This window comes from Rattus norvegicus, chromosome 13, assembly GCF_021556685.1.
Source record: "Rattus norvegicus strain SHRSP/BbbUtx chromosome 13, alternate assembly SHRSP_T2T, whole genome shotgun sequence".
Taxonomy (NCBI): Eukaryota; Metazoa; Chordata; class Mammalia; order Rodentia; family Muridae; genus Rattus; species Rattus norvegicus.
In genome coordinates this window covers 42,548,260-42,567,856 of record NC_141546.1, presented here as the reverse complement: position 1 = coordinate 42,567,856, position 19,597 = coordinate 42,548,260, and the positions used below count along the sequence as shown (strand labels likewise).

The window sequence follows — 19,597 nt, the reverse complement described above, 5'->3', positions numbered from 1 at the left end:
TGGCATCAGAGATGGTTTCTTTTTACTGCCTCTAGGAAGTGGAGAGAGAGACAGCTCAGGGGTTAAGACCTAATTCTTCTCTTGTGGAGGGCTTAGTTCAATTCCCAACACCCACAGTAAATGGCTCACGACAACCTGCAATTCCAGCCCTAGGGATCTCATGCCCTCTTCTGACCTCTGTGCATGGATGTACATATGTGCAAGTGTGTGTGTGTGTGTGTGTGTGTGTGTCTGTGTCTGTGCGCGCGCACATGCGTGCACACATAGAGAATTAAAGAAATAAATCTCTTGTAAAATAAAAAGCTTCCAAAACGATAGTATTTTTATGACGTTATTTGTCTGGTGTGGGGATGGTAGAGTCTTAATTCTTTGTGAACGGTTATTAGAGACTCATCTTTTGAAAGAACAGGAAAAAAATCATGCCCTAAAACATACTAAGAAGGCAACTACTCTGGACTGGAATCCAGGGCTAAATTACTCGATTCTCTTATGAAATAAAGGGACAACAACCTAATCCATGAAGCGGTCCATACTTTTCATAGCAAAATCGGAAGAGTCTACACCACCACTCTGCTGTGGGATCGTAGACAAGCAAGTTAAGAGCAAGATTCCTACCAAGAGAATTATCATGCGGATTGACCACATCAAGCTCCCTAAGAGCCGAGACAGCTCTCTGAAACAGGAGAAAGAAAATGACCAGAGCGAAAGAGGCCGAAAGAGAAAGACACCTGGCTTCAAGTGAAGCACCAGCTGCTCTACCTAGAGAACCAGAGTTTATGAGAACAGGAGGGAGCCTGAGGGAGCCTGAGGGAGCCTGAGGGAGCCTGAGGGAGCCTGAGCTAATGGAAGCATGAGCCCTCTGAGTTCATGGCTTAATGTACAAAAAGAAATGAAGGACCGAGACTGCAAATCGCTCTTCTAAAGAAAAAGTTTTTAAAGAGGTGAGGGCTGGGGATGCAGATCAATGGTAGAGTTCTTACTCAGCATGAAAGGCCCTGAGCTCAATCCCTGCCACTCTAATAATCAAATTAATTAATTAATTAATTAATTAATGCAAAAACGGTGATTGATAACTTTGAAATCACATGACACTTCTGTGGTCTTTCATGAGTTTACTAGGAACCCTGTCACGATTTCCAAGCACAGAACCAGTGTATTTGGGGTTTCGAACAGCCAACCAGAGCATCTAAATTTAGAGTAAAGGCAACTCATAAATAGTATCCGCCTGTGACCCCTGTAGAGCAGTTCTTGGAAATTCTTACATCATGCATGTATTCTTAGGTACCCCGTGACTATGAGAAATCTTTGGTAAGTGACAGGGAGTTACCCAAGCACACTCCCCAAAAGGCTCTCCTACCCCTCTGCCCTTCCAAGGTCAAAATGACTATCCTTGCAGCAGTCCCTCCAGAAGATAGATCTAAGTCTCATCCCCCTCTGCCACAGAGATCACCTATGAGTATGATGGGCACAGACTGGCACATCTCAGATCCCCTGCCACAGACGGACCTACAGACAACAGATGCCTGCCAGCTGTCGGCATTTTCATAGTCACCCCGGAGTAGAACTTTGCCAAGATCGTGCCTTCTCAGAATGGTCTGCATTTACTGGCTGAGCAAGGCAGTAAGTAGGATGCAAGCTAGGACAGCTTCGGTTTGGCATGGGAAATACAAGTGGACAATACTCTCCAGAGACCCCCAGAGGGCTGGCCAAGGTTTTGGTCGGACCTACATTGGCAATTCAACCTTTTCTTCTACCTAAATCTGTTACATGCCCCCTTTCTAGTTGGTTTCTATTCACCAGTAAGAGACTTCACTTTATAGAATGGTTTCTGATATACAGAGAAGTTCAGAAGATTTCTCAGTTAGCATATACCCTACGTTCAGTTTCTCCCATTACTAACACTTTACATTAGGATGGGTGTGTGTTATAATGGTATGTTTGCTGGCTGGCTGGCTTGCTTGCTTGCTTGCTTTGAGACAGTTTCTACCCCAGACTGGCCTCGAGTTCCCTATGTAGCCAAGCATGATCTTGAATTTCTGATACTCTTGAATTTCATCTCCCCAGAGCTGAGATGACAGGAGTAGATCGCCGTGGGTGCTTTATGCCACACTGGGAGACCCGAGCCAGAGCTTTGTGCACACTCGCCAAGCTCTGTACAATTCTGCTGGATCCCCAGCCTCTCTGACCCAAGGAATGAACCAGTATCATCACACTGTTATCCACTGGTCAAGCTTTGTTTAGATTTCCTTTGCGTGCGGCTACTTCCTTTTCCTGCTCAGGAATTACATCATGGCTACCACACTGCACTTGCTCATCGTGTTTCTTTTAGGCAATGGTCCCTCCTCGGGACTAGATCCAAGGCAATATTCTTACATCTAAAGATCCATCTTGAAATTTATTCCTAGAGGCAGACCTGATGGTGTTCGCCTGATAGCCTAGCATTTGAGGGGTCAGGACAAAAAGACAAGGTGTTCAGAGTCTCCTTCATCTACATAGAAAGTTGAAACCCAGCCTGGGCTACACGAAATCCTGTGTTTAAGAAAAATAAGAGGGGGTTGGGGATTTAGCTCAGTGGTAGAGCGCTTGCCTAGGAAGCGCAAGGCCCTGGGTTCGGTCCCCAACTCCGAAAAAAAAGAACCAAAAAAAGAAAAAAAAAAAGAACTTAATTTTAAAAAGAGGTGTTGGAGAGATGGCTCCATGGTTAAGAGAACTTGCTTTTCTTTCAGACAACCAGAGCTTGGTTCCCAATAATCATATAGGGTGGCTTACAACTCCCTTTAACTCCTGTTTCAGAAGATCCAACACTCTACTGGCCTCCAAAGACACACACACACACACACACACACACACACACACACACACACACACACTAGTAAAAATAAATCTTTAAAAAACTTACAGGAAAGAAAAAAAAAGGGCCCATCTGTCCCTAGACCTAACCTGTGTGTGACCACTGACTGCCTGCCATGTTGTTCTTGCTAGCAGCACCCAGTGTCATCAATCACAATATATGGCAAGAAATTAATTACCATCTTTGTTTTTGATGACTAACCCGGAGATCATGCATGGGATCCAGACCTAACCAAGATGTAAGGGAATGTCTTCCAGGAGCTTTCCCTCAAAAGAACACTTTCCTCTCAGCTAATAAGTCTTTAAAAGTTACCATAATGGGGCTCTACAAATCCCTGAGGATTGATATGCAGTTAATAGCTGCTGAGGGAGGAGGGCTGCTTCCTTCAGTGGTGTAGGCTCAGGTCTCTATGCTCCTGGAAACAACCTTCGTCCATGTTCCTTGTCTTAGTTAGACTTTCTATTGCTATGAAGAGACTCCACTGACTACAGCAACTCTTTTAAGAACAGCATTTAATTGGGGCTGGCTTACAGTTCAGAGGTTTAGTCCATTATCATCATGACCAGAAGTGGGGCTGGAGAGCTCAGCAGTTAAGAGCACTGGATGTTCTTCCAGAGGTCCTGAGTTCAATTCCCAGCAACCACATGGTGGCTCACAACCATCTGTAATGGAATCCTATGCCCTCTTCTGGTATGCAGACAAATGTCATGGCAGGAAGCATGGCAGCATGCGGGCAGACACAGAACCTGAGAGTTCTACATCTGGATCTGCAGGCAGCAGGAAGAGAAAGAGGCTTGAGCTTCTGAAACCTCAAAGTCCACCCCTCTAACATGCTTCCTCCAACAAGGCCATACTCCTAATAGTGCCACTCCCTATGAGTCCATTGGGGCTGCTTTTATTCACCATACTCCTGTAAGCAACTTAATAAAATCCCATGTGGCACACACACACACACACACACACACACACACCAGTATAAAAGCAGAAGGGGAACTCAATAAAAACATGAAGGGACCAGCAAGAAAAAGAGATAACAAGAAAGGGTGGTAGGGATAAATAAGATTGGAATATATTATACACCTATATCAAAATATTGTAATGAAATACATTATTCTGTATAATCATGAATAGCATACTAATATTCTAGTAAATACAACTGAGGTTATAAGAAAGCTCGAGGAGAGAGTTTGTTGGTGTGGCTTTGGGCCCTGCTCTCACCCTGACTGCCTTAGACCCCACTGAGTGATGTCTGTAGCCAGAATGGACCTAGGCAACACAGCAACTTGAAGAGGTGAGGGCTCCGGGTCCTCCTCCACCACTGAGCCACAGAGCCAACACTGTAGCTGGAATTCCTGTCAAACTGATCTTTTAAAATCAGTGATGTTTACAATACCACCATTTCTACATAGTAGGGAGAGCGTAGAATAGGTGTTTCCAGTAAGGAGCACAGTGGCTGAGAGAAAGATGAATTCATCAAGTCTTTGTCTGCGGGCGGATGTAGGTGGCATGTGTGTAAATGTAAGTGTATGCACAGATGCATGTGCCCATGTGTGCCTACTCGTAGGCCAAAGAAGACCCTTCGGTGTCCTCCCATACTGCCCTCCATCTTACCGACTTGAGATAGGCTCTCTCCATTGTAGCTGGAACTTACCAGTTCTTGGTTAGCTTGTCAGCCAGCAATACCAACAATCCTCCTGCCGCCAACTCCCTAGCATTTGGGATCAGGCGCAGCAAAGCCCAGCTCCCCCACCACACACACCCAGACAGGCTTTCTCTGTGGAGCCCTCACTATACAGAATGCTCTCTATAGACCAGGCTGCCCTCAAACTCCTGCCTCTGCCTCCTGGGCGCTAGGATTAAAGCCATGTGCCAACACCGCCCGCCGTTAAACCCAGCCTTTTATATGGGTAGTGGGAATGCAAAGTCAGGTCTTCGTGCTTTCAGAGCAAGAACTGCTCCCCACTGAGCTACCTCTCCGGTCCAGAATGTAATGAACTTTTATGAACGCGGGCCTCACAGAGGCTCAACTGGATGGTGGCTCTGGCCAAGGAAGCAGTAAGACCGATGCTAGCAGTGTCTTCCCCCTCTCAGCTTTGCTCTGACTCTCTCCTCTGCCCTGTAACTCCTACTCTCCGTAAAGGTGACTCACCAAAGTTTCCTGTGCTTCTCTTAATCTAACCTTCCCATGGGAGCTTCCCATTCAGTCCCTGTCGAAATCTCTCAGGGAGAGAGTTGCTAACCTGACCCGCCTTTGTCTCTGAAGCCACGACTCTGGATACCCATTACTTGGGATAGCTTAACGGTCAGTTATACTTAGAGGAGCATACAGCCCGGTTGAGCTGAGCATCCTCTTCCACAGGACTGTAAGGGATAGAGTACTCAGGCCCTGAGACACTGGGTCTAAGACCCTGGGATAATGCTAAACATCATCCCTGTTCTCTCACTTGTCAACGTACTCTGCTTCTAAAACTTGTTGTACATATGTGTGTGCATGTGTGTGCATACTCATGTGTAGGGCCGCAGCATGTGTACAGGATGCTCACACACTGTGTGAAGAAGGCCCAAGGACAACCTCAGATGTGGTTCCAGAGGAATCATCCACCTAGTTTATGAGGCAGAACTTCTTCCTAGCCTAGAACTCACGGACATGGTTGTGCTGGTAGCCAGTGACCGTCCTCCTCCTACCTCCCTAGCATGGAGCTTTCAAAACAAAACAGAAAACAGCACACATTCATTTACCTATGTGTAGTTATTTATTTTGTGTTGGTGGACTTGTGTGCGCCATAGTGCATGTGCAGAAGTCAGAGCGCAGCATGCAGGAGTGGGTTCTCTCCTGTCACCAGGCGAGCCCCAGGGATCACCCAGGTGTAAGGCTTGGTTGCAGCCACCTGTAAAATCTCAGCACCACCAGCCCAGCCTTGGCTTTTTTTAAAACATGTGTTCTGGGGATCAAACTCAAGCTGTCCTGCTTGCAATGCAAATATATTATCTTCACATGCCCTTGCTTCAACTTTTTCTAATCTATTTGTATGGCTACATAAACTGGAAGCATTCATGCCTTGCATGAATAAAAGACAAGATATTTACATGTACGGCCTTGGTTACTCCTAGGAGAGGAGAATGGGTAAGGGAAGAGAACGGAAGAACAAAAGCAGGAAGCCAGAGGGGGTTGTGTTTGACAGGCTCAGACAGGTGCTGTGACAAAGACTTGGCACTTTAGCAAGAGAGGAAAGCAGAAAACACAGCTTGGGAGCATTGAGGTCCAAGTCAGCTCCCAACTCAGGCCTGAACCAATGAAAAACAAAGAATGCTTCATGGAAGACAGAGGTTTTAATGGGTGACAAAGGCTAGACTAATCCAACAGGCTCCTGTGGCTCAGATCTGCCCAGTGGAAAACATTCCATGCTCTTAACCACACATGGTCCCTGGGTTCTTCTCACAGGAGTGCCATGTTTCTTCCCTGACATCAGTGTGCAGTACATTGTTACTAAATAGCTCATCCAAGTAGCCTAAGCTAACTCCACTTACCCTAGAGCCAACGAAGACTCCAACTGACCACAGTAAATAAAACAAGAGACTATGAGGCTCAGCCTAGTGTGCCCAAAAGCACAAAGCGAAACTCACAGCATTTGTACCCCCATGACAGAAGTTCCCTGCAGCCATTTGCTGGCCCAAACCCTTGGCGTTTCATTCCTCTCTTGATGTTTAAAGCTTGTCTTTGAACATTATCTGGTAGATAGTTGGTTCTTTTGATGTTTAATGCTTATGTGAAAAAGATGAGTTATTTCACTTTCTGCAAAGGTGGCCAAGCCTGTTCTATATGGAAAGAGGCAAGCCGTTCAGGCATATGTAACCATGAGGGAGTGGAAACTGTTTTTCTTTGAAGATTCAAAGTTAATATGTCAATTAAGTTCCAAGGACTTGTGTATCAGACCTTGAAATGTGGAAGCTCAAAGCACAGGGTTAGACAGTTGCTATTAGGAAGATAAATGAAGGGGCTGGGGATTTAGCTCAGTGGTTAGAGCGCTTGCCTAGGAAGCGCAAGGCCCTGGGTTCAGTCCCCAGCTCCGGAAAAAAGAACCAAAAAATAAATAAATAAATAAATAAATAAATAAATAAATAAATAAATAAAGGAAGATAAATGAATCTGAAATACTGGTCATAGTGGAGAACTTTCTTTTCAGTTTTTGGTTCCCGTGTATACATGTTGGCATGAGTGCGCACATGAGTGTGTGTGGAAGCTAGAGGTCAATAAAAAACATTTTCCTCTACCATTTTCCACCTTATTTCCTGAGACAAGAGCCCCACCAATCCAAAACCATTAGCTGACTTTCAAGTTCCAGGGATCCTCCTCCTCCTGTCTCTGACTCCGAGTTACAGGTTCACACTACCATGGTCGGCTTTTACACATGTGTGCTGGAGATTTGAGCTCAGCTCCTCATGCTTGGCTGGCAAGCATTTTACCTACCAACTGAGCGGTCTCCCCAGAAGACTTACTTACTTTCTCTCTCTCTCTCTCTCTCTCTCTCTCTCTCTCTCTCTCTCTCTCTCTCTCTCGTCTCCAATTATCTATCTTGTCCCTTTTCTTATTGCAGGAAAACTCAAAAGGAACTTTTTTGATCATGTCCGCCAAAGCAAGGCCACCTAAAGGCCATGTTTATTATGTAAATAGGTTGGAATACAAGTTTGAAATCCCAGTGTTGAGGAGGTGGTGACAGGAAGATTTCAAGGAAGGGATTCAATGGCCTGTGAATCTAGTCTATTTAGCAAGTTTCTGGTCAGTATAGATCCTGTCTCAGAGACACTAGACAATGTTCCTAAGCCTAATACTCAAAGCTGTCCTCCAGTCTCTACACACACACACACACACACACACACACACTGAGGAACACATACCCACATGTTAATAATAAAGAGGAAGATGAGATATATGACCACCTTTTTTTAAAAAAACATAGCTAACAAGCAAAGCCCATAAAAAATTAAAGAGTCGGGGTTGGGGATTTAGCTCAGGGGCTGGGGATTTAGCTCAGTGGTAGAGCGCTTGCCTAGGAAGCGCAAGCCCCTGGGTTCGGTCCCCAGCTCCGAAAAAAAAGAACCAAAAAAAAAAAAAAAAATTAAAGAGTCTTTTACTGTTTCCTCTTTCATCATATTACTTTTTTCCACGGGCTTCCGTTATAGGCATCTGTAACTCTTGATATTTTTATTTTTAAAACTTATTTTTGCTCAGAGGCACTATCCCTTCATGAGTCTCTCTGAATCAGGAAGTCGGGCCCCTTCAGGAAAGCATGGACCAGTCTGTGGTAGGCACAACTTCCTTATCATGAGGGCATGAGCCTGCCCAGACATTACCAAGAAAGGTTAGAAGTTTCTAGAGCATGTCTGTTGGCTACAAAAGGAGAGGGTATGAAGGCAAGCCCAGAAGGAGATCCCTATTTGGCACTCAAATTCATCAGATCCCTGGGCTAACCAGCTAATTTTTTCCCCAAAAAGTACAAAGAGGAAATCCAGGTTAAGGAGAGGATTGTTTTATGTCAAGAATTGCAAGCCAGGGACAATAGACAAGACTGGGGAGAAAATGCAGGGGAGAAGGCACTGGCCTTACCAAGTGTGAGAACCAGAGCTCACATCCTCAACACCCTCGCCTCAGAAAGGCCATGCAACACAGTCACAGCCGCTGCTGGGTACCCCAACCTTTGGTCAGCAGAGACAGAGAATCCCCAAGGTAAGCAGGCTGGCTAGACTAGCCAATCAGAGGACATTAGGTGACTTTTTCAATTCCACGTTCCCAAATACTCCACAAGCTTCCAAAATTCCAAAGGCACCAAAAGCTACAAGGTCAGGTTCCTTGGAGCAACTCTCCACTCTCTGCACTAATCTGTCCCAGTCTGCTTTCCCATTGCTGTGCCAGAAACAACTTAGAGGGGAGAAAGGGTTAGTTCGTCTCCTGTTTCTAGGTCACCACCCACTCACTATTAAGGAAGTCGAGACAGGAACCTGGAAGCAGGAACCATGGAGAAAAGCCGCTTCCCATCCTGCTGGGTGACCTTTCTTATATAGCCCCAGCCCACTGCCTGAGGACAGTGCCATCCACACAAGGCCTTCCTACATCAATCAAGACAGACATGGCCAATCTGATTTGGACAATTCCTTCATTGAGGTTTCCTCTTCCCACGTGACCCTAGATTGTGTCGAGTTAGCAATAAAAACTCACCAGTGTAGAAGTCTTGTGATAGAGAGATGTGTGGACCACAGGGATGAATGATGAAGGCATGTAACCTAGTCTTGGGTGTCAAGGAGGCTTCTCTAAAGAAATGGCATTTAAGGTAGATCCAGAAAGACAATGGTTCTGCGTACAATGGTGCCTGCTGTCAATCTGATGGCTTAAGTTTGAGCCACAGAACTTACGTGGTTGAAGGTAGAAAAAGGCACCAACTCCTGAACTCTGGCCTCCAACCTCCGCAATCACCCAGGGAACATGATTGCCCACACCAGTTTAATGTCTTTGTTCTAATAAAGTCCCCTTTAAAAAGCATCTTAGGGAAGAAAGCTCACCTTGCAGCTCCAGCCCAGCCCTGTAGGGAAACCAAGTCAGGAACTTGAAACATCTAATCACATCGCATCCACAGTCGAGAGCAGAGAAATCAATGCCTGCTCCGTTCATTGCTCGCTCGCCTGTGCTCAGATCTATTTCTCCTCCATACATGTCAGGAAGCGGTGCCACCTACAGGGGGCTGAGTCTTTCCACATCGATTAATTGAGACACTCCCCTATAAACACGCCCATGGACTGGCCCACAATAGACAGTCCCTCACTGAGACTCTTCCCAGACAGCTCTGGTTGTGTCAAGTTGACAACGAATGCTAACCATCACATGCATGTGATTTTTACAAGAATCTAAAATACGCACTATTCTACTAATAACTATAGTTAAATTAATTTAATTAATTTAACTATGTTAAATTCATTGATCTTTGATTCAACTCTATCGTAATAACAATGCAAGCATAGATGTACAGCATTTAAATAACCGGACTTTGTTGATGTAAAGCTTTCTCCAGCAGGTAACAATATCCCCACACGTCCATAACTTTACATTGTATTTTCCATACCATAGTTCTTTCCTACCCTCCTAGTCCCTTCCTCTACACCTAACCTCTATTGCTATATGGAGGAAACTGGAGTGGGAGGATTAGAGAGGGAGAAGGAAGTGGCGGGTAAGAGAGAAAATACTACAGAGTCAGTGAACGCTAAGGGGCCATTTAAGGGTCTTTTGGAAACAGACTATGGTAGAGCTTCTTCAAATAGACACATATATGAAAGAGATCTAAATATAATCACCAAATAACAGGAGAGAGACAAAGCCCCAAGTAGACTTCCCTTGCTACCGAGTGAACCCTCCGGTGCTAGCAATGGGTTACAGTTCAGGCTATTTGCCAAGGCTATTGATTACCCTCTCCAAACTGATGGAAGGCTGTCTTGATGAAGATAACACCCGCACATCTCATTGAACACAGAGAAGCCAGGCTAGTTCCTAACCAGAGCCTTCATGCCGACTGACTAGTGCCCATGGTACTGGAAGGCGCTGTGCACACTACCAGAAGAGAAAGCTAAAGAGTAACTCTTCTATCTACAACAGCGACCTGTCTGCAGGATACACTGGTGTGATAGTGGTACAAACGACACCTAAGGGCATTCTGCCCGCAGTGTCTTGCACAGCCATAGTTATAGGAACTAATGTAGAAACCCACAACCAGACAATGTATAGAGAGACCTTGGAACGCTGTCCTAAATGAGATGTCTTCATCAAACTCCTCCACTCAGGGCTCAGAGAACTTTGCTGAAGAGGAGGCAGAAAGCTCGTAATAGCCAGTGGGGAGGGATTGCAGACAGCAAGGTAACAGTGCCTTCCAGACACAAAGAGCTGGTGAATGTATGAATGAGGAATCATGGCACTGTGAACATTTGCATACAGTAACTTTTAACTATGTGTCCCATTTCTCTCGGATCTGTCTGTCAGTAAGAATAGAACCACTAAATCCTACAGTAACTGTGTATTTAGCCACCTGAGAAATCACCACTAAGAAACAAACAAACAAACAAGTAAAACCACTTCAAGCCAAGTGGTGGTGTGCACCTTTAATCCCAGCACTGAGGAGGTAGAATCAGGGGGATATCTGTGAGTTTGAGGTCATCATGGTCTACAAAGCTAGTTCCAAGACAGAAAGAAACCCTGTCTTAGAAAATCCAGAAGAAGAAGGGGGAGGAAGAGGAGGAAGAAAAAGAGAAGGGAAGGGAAGGAAAGGAAAGGAAAGGAAAAAAAAGAAAAGAAAGGAAAGGGAAGGGAAGACTTCAAATGTGTATTTATGGGACTGGAGAAATAGCTCAGTGGTTAAGAGCACTGGGTGCTTTTCTAGATGACCCAGAACCAATTCCCAGCACCTACATACAGGCTCTTTTAACTCCAGACCTGGGGGATTCAATGCCCTCTGCAGACACTGAACACGCACAGTGCACAGGCCAAGATCCAAGCAAAACACTCATAAATATAAAATAAGAAGATTTAAAAGCAAGTGTACTTATAAGCATACAGATACTTAGAAATAAAATGGAATCCTATAAAATGCTCAGCTAAACAGACCACAGGGATTAGTATGGTGAACACACACGTAATCACAGCACTAGGGAGGTGAAGACAGTCAAGAGTTCAACTCCATCCTCAGTTACACAAAGCCAGTATCATGCTTTGAATATATTTGGCCCAAGGAGTGCCACTATTAGGAGGTGTGGCCTTGTTGGGTAGGTGCGTCACTGTGGATGTGGGCTTTAAGACCCTCATCCTAGCTGCCTGGAAGCCAGTCTTCTACTAGCAGCCTTCAGATGAAGATGTAGAACTCTCAGCTCCTCCTGCACCATGCCTGCCTGGATGCTGCCATGTTCCTGCCTTGATGATAATGGACTCAACCTCTGAACCTGTAAGCCAGCCCCAATTAAATGTTGTCCTTATAAGAGTTGTCTTGGTTACAGTGTCTGTTCACAGTAGTAAAACCCCAACTAAGACAGACAGCCTGGGATAGATGAGACCCTCTCTCAAAAGGGGGTGCGTGGTAGGATGAGGGATAAAGACAGGAAGATACCTAGGCTTGCTGGCCTAGCAAACTAACCTAATCAACCCACCTCAGGTATAGTGAGAGATCCTGTCTTAACAAGGTGGACAGCATGTGAATGACACTGAAGTTGACATTCAGCCTACACACACACAGGCACATACACATACAGACACCTGAGCAAACATGCACCCACATGCAAATGTGCATGTACAAACACATACACACATAGAAACGCTTCTAAAAAGCTAAGAATATCCAAAAATGGAACTCTGACACTACAGTGTATGTGCTGTGCAAGCTTCTTCAACAATGGTTTTAGTTAGACAAGGGCCTACAATAGGATATACCTATTTCAATTCAAAGTATTTATGATTCATCCATGAATGTTCACATACTGCATACGTGTGTGCGTGTGTGCATGCCTGTACAGTTTGGAGTAGCTGGTTCTCTCCTTCTGATATGGGTTCTGAGGCTCCAGCACGGCTTCTGGCTTTCCCAAAAAGCACTTTTACTTGCTAAGCCACCTCGATGGTCTACATCAACCTTATTGAGACAGAGTCTCTCAATAAAGCCGGAGCCCGCCATGTCCATTAGACTGGAGAGAGAACTCCCATTTGTGTCTACTTCCTCAGCACTGAGATTGCAGGTACATACAGTCATGGCTTTAATGTGCGTAGTAGGGATTTTTTTTTGTAATAGAAGTTATTTTTGAACAAAACAAAATATATTAAGATAAAACGAAAATCTTCCCATCAAAGTTGGACAAGATAAACTAATAGAAAAAAGGGGGGGAGAGGGGATCCAAAGGAAATCACAAGAATCAGAAACCCAGTCATTCATACATTCAGGAATCCCATAAAAATGCTGAACTGAAAGCCAGACTACATATGCAGGGGACCTGGTGCCGACCCTTGGTGGCTCTGGTGGCTCTGTGCTTGCTCCTTCCGTCTCTGTGAGGTCCTAGGAGCTTTGCTCGGTTGATTTGAATCCCCTCTGGCTCCTTGCACTCTTTCTGCTCCCTCTTCTCCCTGAGCTCTGATGGGGAGGAGTTTGATGGAGACATCCCATTCAGAGCTGTGTGTTCCAAGGTCGGACTCTCTGTGTAATGTCTGTGTGGTGTGGGCCTCTGTACTGGCTCCCATCTGCTGCAGGAGGAAGCTCCTCCCTGTGCTGGGGATCTTAACTCACTTCCTCGTGCTTACACAGAAAGCACTTTACCCACCGCGATATTTCTCCAACACCTCTAATTTTAATAGCCAAACGTCCTTTGGCGCATGCATGGATGAACAGTCGTGGTGTATTTATACAGTAGATTGTTTCTCAGTAGGAGCGATGGACAAATTGACAGGTGCCATGATGTGAGTGAATTTCAAAGGGTTCCAGCAAAGCCCAACTAAACATGAGGGCACGGTGGATGCTAACATTTATATAAAATCCTAGCAAACAAATCTAATGACAAAGAAACTCTTTGGGCTTTCCTGAGCATTCTGTGGGGAGGAGACTGCAGAGGCTGGGTAACAGGGGTGAGGAAGGGAATGAAGAAGCCTGGCTGTAATGAACAGGCTCATTGTCTTTACTGTGGCAAGGGGGTTTATGGCAGTGTGCACATATGTATATGCATGTGTACCTATATGTACATATATACAGTATGCACATATATACATGCATATATGTGTGTAAATATGCATATACAACATATACATTATATATATGCATCATACATATACAGATACATCATATCACATACATATACGTGTATCAAAATATCAAACTGGAGGCCAGCATGTAACTCAGTTGATAGAGTGCTGGCCTAGCATGTATGACATCCTGGGCTCCATCCCCAGCACTACCTAAATGGTTGTCATGATATAAGCCTGTAGTCCCAGCACTGAGGAAACAGAGACAGAAGAATTAGATCAAAGTCAGCTACACAGCAAATTCAAAGCAGACATAACTATGTTAGACCCTTTCTCAACAGTAAAAAAGAAAACTGTACATTTAAGTACATGGAGTATTTTGTACATTAATTATACCTCAAGAAGTTTTTTCCAAAGTTTAGGAAAATTTGAATTTTATATAATATAAATTTTTATTTTGCCCTGGACCAAACTAAGGCATTTTTTTCTACCTGATCATCTTTCCTACTATAGTTCCATTGTCTATCATATACTACTGACATTTAAAAATTATTAGTGATAAATATTCATATGTCTCATCATATAATTTTTTGTTCCTTGAACTATTTTTTCAGAAAATGTATATTCCAGAGCTGAGGGTGTAGCTCAATTGACAGAGTGCTTACCTAATCTACATAAGACCCTGGGTTCCATGTACAGCACTGTGATGGTTTGAATAAGTTTGGTCCCCACGATTCATGTGTTTGAACACTTGGCCCATAGGGAGTGGCACTATTAAGAGATGTGGCCTCATTGGAGTGGGTGTGGCCTTAGAGTTTGGGTTCTATTGCTGGGAAGAGACACCATGACCAACTCTTAGAAAGGACAATATTTAATTGGGGCTGGCTTACTGGTTTACTTCCCCTCCTCCTCCATTCAGTCCATTATTATCATGGCCGGAAACATGGAAGTGTCCAGGCAGGCATGGTGCTGAAGAAGCTGAGAGTTCTACATCTTGATCCAAAACCAGTCAGGAGAAAACTGTTCTCCAGGCAGCTAGGAGGAAGCCCACCTCCACAATGACACACTTCCTCCAACAAGGCAACACCTCCTATTGTGCCACTCCCTGGGCCAAGGATATTCAAACCACCACATTAGACTAAACCTCTGATACTATAAGTCAGCCCCAATTAAATGTTTGCCGTTGAAAGAGTTGCTGTGGTCACAGTGTCTCTTCATGGCAATAAAACCCAAACTAAGACAAGCATCACACAAAGCTTGGATGGTGGGGCACATCTGTAGCTCAAGCACTCAGGAGCTGGAGGCAGGAAAATAAAAAGTTCAAGGGAAGTGGAACCAAGAATAGTCTAAGCTTAAGGTCAACGTCAGCTATTTTTGATGTTATCTCATCTCAAGAAACAAAGGAGGGGTGCAAAGGAGAGGAAACGGAAGGAGAGGGAAGGGAAGGGGAGGGAAGGGAAGGGGAGGGAAGGGGAGGAAAGGGAAGGGGAGGAAAGGAGAGGAAACGGAAGGAGAGGGAAGGGAAGGGGAGGGAAGAGAAGTGGAGGGAAGGGAAGGGAAGGGGAGGGAATGAAAGGGGAGGGAAGGAAAGGGAAGGGAAGGGAAGGGAAGGAAAGGGAAGGAAGGGGAGGGAAGGAAAGGGGAGGGAAGGAAAGGAGAGGGAAGGAAAGGGGAGGAGAGGGAAGGAAAGGGGAGGGAAGGGAAGGAAAGGAAAGGAGAGGGAAGGGAAGGAGAGGGAAGGGGAAAGGGAAAGGGAAGGAGAGGAAAGGGAAGGGGAGGGAAGGGGAGGTGAGGGAAGGGAAGGGAAGAGGAAGAGGAAGGGGAGGGGAGGGGGAGGAGAGGAAAGGGAAGGAAAGGGAAGGGAAGAGGAAGGGGAAGGGAGGAGAGGAAAGGGAAGGAGAGGGAAGGGGAGGAGAGGGAAGAGAAGGGAAGGAGAGGGAAGAGAAGGGAAGGAGAAGGAAGAGAAGGGAAGAGAAGGGAAGGAGAGGGAAGAGAAGGAGAGGAAAGGGGAAAGGGGGGAGGAAAAAGTAAGTGAGAAATGAATGGTTGACTCTGAGGGAAGCAGGGTGAGAGCAGGAAAAGATCCTTGAAATAAATGGCTGAAGGCAGAGAACACTGACTTCTTAACCAAAAGACAATACACTATATTTCTACAAAAAGCTGCATTTTATCTACCCTCTCTAGGAGCTTAGCCTTGCAAATATCAGCTCCTAGAAACAGAAATTGCACTGTTTACGAGCATTTCCCAGAGCATCTGGACTGAAACATGCTATTTGATGAGGACAATGATGTGCCAAAGGAATCCTGATTGTGCTCGAAAAATCTAGTTATTCTGCAGCTGTTTAAAACAAGTGGGGCTTTTCAGGACTCGAAAGAATGAAAACAAGCCAAGATAGCCGATTGTTTCAGACACCATCTGAATACTATGAGGCGTAGTCTGTCTTGTAAATTCTGGGCACGTGGGCCTTAGCTCATGGCCTCATCCATCATAAACTCTTCCCTCTTTGCAGGCTTCTCCTGGAACTGTGCTGGTGGCCTCAGCACCAGGGGTCTCTTAACAAGGGATGGCTCACCCTGACTTTACCATGCCTCTGCCTGTGAACACCATTAACCTCGTTGTGTTTTAAGCCTATCCAACTATGCAGAGAAAGAAAAGTGGAAGATCAACGTGTTTTACATGCTTGGTGGATAAAAGATTACATAAAGTAGTATTTACTTTTAGATGGTTTTTTCCTTTTCTTTTCTTTTTTCTTATGTGGAGTGTGTGTGTGTGTGTGTGTGTGTGTGTGTGTGTGTGTGTGTGTGTGTGCATAGGTTGATGAAAGGAGTACTTTTTATTAGCCTTTGCCTTATTTACTGAGGTCTCCCAGGTGAACCCAGAGCTTACTAATGCAACTCTTCTTGTTAGCAGCTTGTTCCCAGGACCCCCATCTGTGCCTTCTGAGCACTGGGATTCCATGCCTCATCGCCCAACAAGGATTTATGTGGAGTCTAGGGATATGAACTCTGGTGCTCATGCTTGCCACTCGAGCAGCAGTGGATGCTAAAGCCATTTGACTCAATACTTTTTTTACACAAGTGTGTGTATGAGGTGTGTGTGTGTGTGTGTGTGTGTGTGTGTGTTTGTGTGTATGTGTGTGTATGAGAGGTGTGTATATGAGAGGTGTGTGTTTGTATGAGGTGTGTGTGAGAGAGAGAGACAGACAGAGGGACAGAGAGACAGAGAGAGAAACATGCATGTATGCATATGAAGGAAACAGGTCAACATTATGTTTCTCTCAAACACTTTCTACCTTAACTTTTGAGACAAACTATCTCACTGAACCTGGAGCTCACCGATTCAGCTAAGCGTACTAGCTAGTGAACCCTGGATCCTATTGTCTCCACCTTTCCAGTGCTAGAATTACAGGTGTATGTGCTGTACACATATGCATGTGTGTAAGCACATGTAAGTAATACAAATTGTTCACTGAGCCTACTGTTTTAGCATCAGGTTGTTCAGCTTGAGAAAAATCAAGCTAGAGGAAAAAGGTTAATTTTGACTCGTGGTTTCATCCACAGTTGCTTGCTCTATCTGGATGCAAATGGGTGTATTTCAGGGAGGAAAGACATGGTTGGGAGAACAGGGTTGTTCACGTCATAATGGCCAGGAGACAAAGACAGAAGGGCCAGGAACCTGATCTCCCCTTCCAGTGCATACTCTCAATTTCCTTCTACTGAGCACCCCCTCCAGAAAGTTCTTCATCCTCCCAACAGCAGCATCTGCTTGCTCTGGCTCTCTCATTATTTCTGTCTCACCATCCCCATTTTACCTGCCCCGTGGGGAGTGAAACAAATGTCTTAACTTCAACTGGAGACCAAGCGTCCAACACATAGCCTATTAGGGAACATTGAAGATCCAAATCCAACACCTACTGTCTAAACTTCTCCTATGAAATGAGCACTCTGTGTATAGATCCTTTCTCTCAAAAATTGTGAGTTTACCAAAGGCAGGGCAACATGTACCTCTTTGGATCTTAATATTGAGCATATATTCAGCCTTAATATTTTCACTTTCAAAAACTATTTGTATGGCACCTCCTAGGCAGTCATCTGTGTCAAGATGAAGCCAAGTGACTGGCTCTCAGAAAGTCATTGAAGTGGACAATGAACAAAAGCTTCTTTCTGTCTAGTCATGGCCACCGAGGTAGCTGCTGATGCTCTGTGTGAAGAGTGGTAGGGTTATGTGGTCCGAATCTGTGGTGGGAATGACAAACAAGGGTTTTTTTCATGAAGCAAGGCATCTGGACCCACAGCAGAGTGTCTGCTATTGAATAAAGGGACATTCTTGTTAGAGGTCAAGGAGAAAGTGCAAATCTATTCAGGGATGCATGGTGGATGCCAAGATGAGTGCTCTCAACTTGGTTATTGTTTAAAAAATGTTTTAATTACAAAGGCAAGAAGGATGTTTCTGGACTGACAGATATTACTATGCCAAGACACTTGGGACCCAAACAAGTACCCAGAATCCAAAAGCTTTTCAATATCTCTAAAGAAGTTGATGTCGACTAATATGTTGTCAGAAAGATCTTTAACAAGGTAGAATTCCAGGACTAAAGCACTTGTTATTCCATGTCTCCTGCAACACCAATGTGGACTTATTGCTCTGAACAAACAATGCACTAAGGAAAATAAGGAGAAAGCTTTAGCGCATGCTTACTGTCTTAGGGTTTTACTGCTGTGAACAGACACCATGACCAAGGTAACTCTTACAAGGACAACATTTAATTAGGACTGACTTACAGGTTCAAAGGTTCAGTCCATTATCATCAAGGTGGATACATGGCAGCATCCAGGTAGGCATGGAGCAGGAGGAAGTGAGAGCTCTACATCTTCATCTGAAGGCTGCTAGCAGAATACTCACTTCCAGTCAGCTAGAATGAAAGTCTTAAGCCCACACCCACAGTGACACACCTACTCCAACAAGGCCACACCTCTAATCATGCCACTCCCTGGGCCAAACATATATGAACCATCATACTTACCTTTCTGCCAAAAGTTTCAAATTCAAAGAAAAACACCAGGAACAGATTGTACAGAGATGTAGGCTCTTGGGGGGGGAGGGGGGTTCTACTTCTAAGTCTGACTCCAAAAAATAACAAAAAAAAGCAAAAAATAAATAAATAAAAATAAATAAATAAATAAATAAATTCAGAACATCTATCAGTTATTTATAACAGTTGGTTTCACCATGGCAATCATGTTGGCTTACAATGAACTTTCCTCATATTAATCCCTATTACCTTGTCTTGTCTCACTTCTCCACCCACTGATCTCCTTCCTGTTCTTAGATACTTTTCTGTTCCTTGTACTTTTGTTCAGTTTCTTGTGTGAATTTAATTCGAGTTAATTACAGGAATGTGGGAACCTTACCAGTGACGACATCACTAAAAAACTCACTCTTTCCTAGCAACCATTAACCGCTTCTAGGTCCTGAGGAAATGGTAGAGCCTCACTGCACCATCCACCCGTGACAGACTGTGGATGGATCAATCTTGTACAGGTTGTCACATCTTGTATTCAGAAGTGTCACAGCCATGTCATGCTCAGAAGACAGCATTCCACAACACTTCACCCCTTCCTCTGGCCCTCACACTATTTCTTTCTCATCCTCCTCATTTTACCCACCTTGAGGGGAAGGAAAGAAATGTCTTTATATTATTGCCCTTTTCAAATTTTCTTTAGAGGCTAAATATGGAATCAAAGAACCAATCAAAAAGATTAGGTTATCTTTAATCAATATATATAAAGCACCAAACTTGCAATAACCCCAAGATTCTGTTGAGTTATTACAGAAATCCAAAGAGGTTAGAATAAGGAGGGCTCCCCAGACTTTGAACAGGATGAAGAACAACTAAAAGGCTCCAAAAAAGGAAAGGATGGTGCTCAGGAAATGTCTCAGTTGGTAAAGTGCTTAATGTGGATCCTAATTGGGGTTTCTATTGCTGTTATAAAACACT

At 44.5% G+C, this 19,597-nt stretch overlaps 1 pseudogene; it reads left to right on the top strand.

Moving 5' to 3' along the window:
* The first annotated feature begins 517 nt into the window (after positions 1 to 517).
* On the top strand, positions 518 to 18,321 carry LOC148001593 (small ribosomal subunit protein eS6 pseudogene; annotated as a pseudogene).
* The last annotated feature ends 1,276 nt before the right edge of the window (positions 18,322 to 19,597 follow it).